General features: G+C 39.6%; 1 protein-coding gene across 1 annotated transcript in view; it reads left to right on the forward strand.

The window, feature by feature from the left end:
• grip1 (glutamate receptor interacting protein 1) overlaps positions 1 to 5000 on the forward strand; it is a 426493-nt gene that overhangs the window by 99642 nt on the left and 321851 nt on the right. The window lies entirely within an intron of this gene.

Genomic DNA, 5000 nt, shown 5'->3' on the forward strand with positions numbered 1-5000 from the left:
ATGAGCGGAACAAAATCTGACGGAGGTGACATCTGACGGTGTGAGACAAAAAAACACTCGTATTATGCATTTTTTGCTCACATTAGCCACTTCGTTTTCACTCTGTTTCTTAGGGGCTTCATGCCGCTTCTGAAAAAGTATATACAGTGAGGAGAAGAAGTATTTGATCCCTTGCTGATTTTGTTGGTTTGCCCACTAATAAAGACATGATCATTCTATAATGTTAATGATAAAATGTATTATAATATAGAGAGACAGAATATCAAAAAGAAAATCCAGAAAATAACTTTGAAGAATATATTTTAATTGATTTGTATTCCATTGAGGAAAATAAGTATTTGACCCCTCTAGTCAAAAAAGACAAAATACTTGGTGGCAAAGCCCTTGTTTTCTCATACAGAGGTCAGATGTTTCTTTCAGTTAATGACAATGTTTGTGGGTATATTAGAAAGGATTTTTGTCCACTTTTCTTTGCAGATCATCTCTAAATCACTTAAGTTGTATGACTGTAGCTTGCCAAATGGGAACTTCTGTTCCCTTCACATGATTATTATAGGGTTAAGGTTTGGAAACTGTCTAGGCCACTTCATGACCTTAATGTGCTTCTGCTTGAGCTACTCCTTCGTTGCTTGGGCTGTATGTTATGGATTATTATCATTTTGGGAGGCCAATCCATGACCCACCTTCAGTCTAGTGGTGGTGGGAAAGAGGTTGGCATGCAGCATTGTACGTTTACATGTCTCCCTCCATCCATTTCTTGACGATGTGAAGTTGTCCTGTGTCTTGGCCAGACAAACAACCTCAAAACATAATGTTACCACTTTCATTTATGATGTTGGAGAAGGTGTTGTTCTTGGGATCATAGGCAGCATTTCTATTCCTCCAAACATATACAGTTGTGTTAATGCCAAACAGTTTGATTTTGGTGTTATCTGATTCCAGCACCTCCCAATCATATCCTAATCCAGTTTGACGTTCATTGGCAAACCTCAGGTGAGCCTGAACAGGTTCCTTCTGAAGCCGGGGTACCATACATGCACTGCAGGATTTTAATCCGCTGTGGTATCAAGTGTTTCCAATAGTTTTCTTAGTGATTGAGGTCCCAGCTGCCTTGATATCATTTCCTAGCTCCTCCCATACAGTTTTAAGGTGCTTTATCTCCTTTTTTCTGGTTATTAAATTCCCACAAGGTCAAATCTTGTATGGAACCAGAGACAGGCCTAAGATTCATGATTGATGATCAGTTTGTATGTCCTAAAATTGGGAAGAAATGCACCAACAGTTTGCTCTTTAATATCCAGGAGCCCATTTCAGCCTTATTGAGTTCTAAAACCTTGTCCCTGACATCCTTTGACAGCTTTTTGGTCTGTCGCATGTTGGCGGGGTTAGTTTGATTGATTGACTGATTCTATGGACTGATTCTGCAGATTCAATGTGTCTTTTGTGCAGGTTACTATTAACAGGTGTGTTCAATTCAGATAACAAGTTGATTGGAAGTGCCATTTGATCTGCGGGATCAGAACTCTTAATGGTTGGCAGGGGATCAAATACTTATTTCCCTCAATTAAATATAAATCAATTATTATATATTCTTTAGAGTTAATTTCTGGATTTTCTTTTTGATATTCTGTCTCTCCATAGTAGAATACATATTATCATTAACATTAAAGACTGATCATGTCTTTATTAGTGGGCAAACCAACAAAATCAGCAAGGGATCAAATACTTATTCTCCTCACTGTATAATTAACATTAATGTAACATAATACTATTAAAACCCCCTACGGTGTTGACAGTTTATGGTTGGGACAGTACCCGTGTCCAAACAAATTAACAAATTGAGGAGAAATTAGTAAACTTACAGGAGCTTCAGTGATGGTGAAGTATTCAGTAGAGCTAAAGGTTTGAAAAGGGGTCCTAAGTAATGACAATGACCTTGTGCATACCTGATTTTATTGTCTTTTTAAAAAAATCTGACGGTGGTGACTAATATGCTGGACAAACTTTGAGCAATCAGAAAATAGTAGTAAATATTGCTTTACACGCACTCTGCGCATATCTGCAGAACCACTTCAATATGGACTTTCACATCATGGTGATATTATTCAATAATATCAGTGATTTTTACATTTGAAGTCAATTGAAATGATGATGTCTGTCCTTGAGACAGTTGTTTTTACAGGGTGTGGGCAGGTTTATAGCCATGAAAAGTAATAAAATTACACTTAAATATTTCAGACGACTGTACATCCATGTAACAGACCCCTGGGTCTTTACCTGGATTCATTTTGTTCATGAAGATGTAGTTTATTTTCAACAGAATTGGCAGTTTATTGCTGAGACATGTTTGAGCCGCTTTCTCAAGAATCAGTGATACATGACTGACATCTGAGCTCATGCTAACTTGATAATGATATTGTGTTTAATCTTAATATGTGTTTTCATTTATAAAAAAAACTTTTTTTTCCTTCTATAAGAGCAGTCACACCACAGGACACCATAAAATGAACCTAAGCATTGCGTGACAGAAACATTGCAATATGAAGACATATCAAGAGGTTAATAGTCACCTTAAACTTCCACAGCACTCTCCAATGACTGAGGTACTGACTGGTTAGGAGCCAGTCTTTAAGACCCTTGTAGTTGGCCTTGCAGCTACCCGTTCACAAACATTGATACATGTCACCCCACAGGACGCAATTTGTGTTACGAAATTGAACTTGTAGTTAATATTACTGTCTTGAGTTTTTTTTCACATTCACATATCTTAATATAAATTTAATATTTATGCAATCATGCCTAATGCTTCATACATCATTCAAAATGTTGTTGGTTAATTTATGTATATATTATATTCCAGGTTTCATTAATGTTACAGTCACACCGCAGGATATTTGACATATAAACCTTTACATAAATCTTAACAAAAATGTTTCTTCTCATCTAAGACTAATATGAAACATAGTGTACCACATCTTATTTCATTGACATTTGTTTTTTAAAGGGAAAATAACAGTTTTGTATGTTTTTAACCAATGTTTCGAAAAAACAAGGCGTCACGTCAACCACCCATATACACTCACACACACGCACACGCACATGGACGCGCACATACACAAGCACACTCCCACCCACCTGCCCATACAGTCACACATGCAGGTGGTCGTCCATACTGAATCTGCTCTAAAGCAGTAATATAATGCCTGCTATAGTATCAGCAACAGTGCAGACCAACCACCGTGTCACGACCAAACCACCGTTGCGTCACAACCACGCAGTAAATTTTGATGCAGAACTCATATTGGTTCTACTCTGAATAAACACTGAAGAATTTACTGCCCAGACTCCTGGAGCCGACAGGTCACAGAGGTCAAGAGGTCAAATGCAGACGTCTTCACTTAGGCACCTGACCCCATTCCATTGCTTAAATTGGAAACAGGGGTCAGTCTGTTGGGTTTCGGTATGAGCTGATCTTCAACCTCAAGCAGGCAGATGGACAGACCGTTTGTGTGGCCATGTTGTTGCTTGTTGTCACGTGGCCGTGTCAGGGGAAGTCTCCACAAATGTCCTCAATCAGTTGTGTCCAAAGCAGTTACGTTGCAGGCTTAAATCTTATGTTGAATTGCATTTTGAGAGGGGCATTCTTTACAGGCGTATGAATCAATTGGCTATGTTTGCATTCTGTACAATGGGCTGCTGACCCCATTCCATTCCCTGAAGTGGAAATAGGGGTCATGTGAGTGGGCTAGGTATTAGATGGCCTTTGACCTCAAGCAGTCAGATCACTAGATGACCCCTAGAAGACAACTTGTGTGGCCATGTTCTGTATAGTTTTCACTTTTTTGGCCTTGTCAGGGGTAGTCACCACAAATGCTACGAATCAATTACCAATGTGTGCTCTGTTCTACTGTACAACTATGACATAACAGACATCTTCACTGAGTCATCTGACCCCATGTCACTTCCCAATGTGGAAACCGGGCTCACTCTGTTGGCTTAGGGTATTGGCTGATCTTTAAGCAGACACATAGACAGATAGCTTGTGTGGTATTGTTGTCATTTTTTGACCTTGTCAGGGGAAGTCTTCATAGATGCTATCAATCATTTGTGTCCAAATTACCTACCTTGTAGACTTCATTTGAATGCTGGCTATTTTTGCGTTCGGTTTGCATAATGGTTCACTGAGACACCTAAACCCATGCGATTGCCCAAAGTGGAAATGGGTCAGTTGAGGGGCTTAGGTATTAGTTCTTGTGTGGCCACGCTCTGGAGATTTACCACTGTTGGCCCTGTCAAGGCTCTGCACAAATTAATCAATTAGCTGTGTGTCCTCTGTTCCATTATATGACTACTGCTGTGGGCATACTACAGGCGTCTTCACTGACGCACTTGACCCCATTCCATTGCCCAAATTGGAAACCTTTGACCTTTTCACTCTAAGCACACGGAGGCAGTCAGCTTGTGTGGTCATGCTGTCACTTTGTGGGTTTTATGCATCTAGAAATTGGTATCATCATTATTGGTATTGGTATCATCATTAACATAGTGTCCACATCAAGCACAGCTTATGTACCTTCTGAGTGCCCATTAATAACAATAAGTGTTAGTGTTATATGCTTTATTTTGCGTGACATTCTAATTCTGTGGGAATTTCAGGTCTTACTGGTACCCCTAGGACATTTGGCCCCCACCTTGTCAGCCTATGCTTGGCACTGGCCCTGGCCTGCCTAACATTGCCCAAAGTGGAAATGGGCGTCATTCCATTAGGTTACATAGTAGTTAGTTAACCTTTGATCTCCAGTGGGCTGCTTGTGTGGCCACGTCCTGTAGGGTTGTCACATGTTGGCCTTGTCAAGAGGTGACTCCACAAATGCTATGAATCAATTAGCTACTGTATGTGTGATCCACTCTACTATAGAAATCCTACATACTTCTGTGCATGCTACATGCCACTACTGCATACTGTACTGTTACTATACTTTTTTTCCAATTATTTTGGT

This window comes from Engraulis encrasicolus, chromosome 12 (genome assembly GCF_034702125.1).
Source record: "Engraulis encrasicolus isolate BLACKSEA-1 chromosome 12, IST_EnEncr_1.0, whole genome shotgun sequence".
NCBI classification, from domain to species: domain Eukaryota; kingdom Metazoa; phylum Chordata; class Actinopteri; order Clupeiformes; family Engraulidae; genus Engraulis; species Engraulis encrasicolus.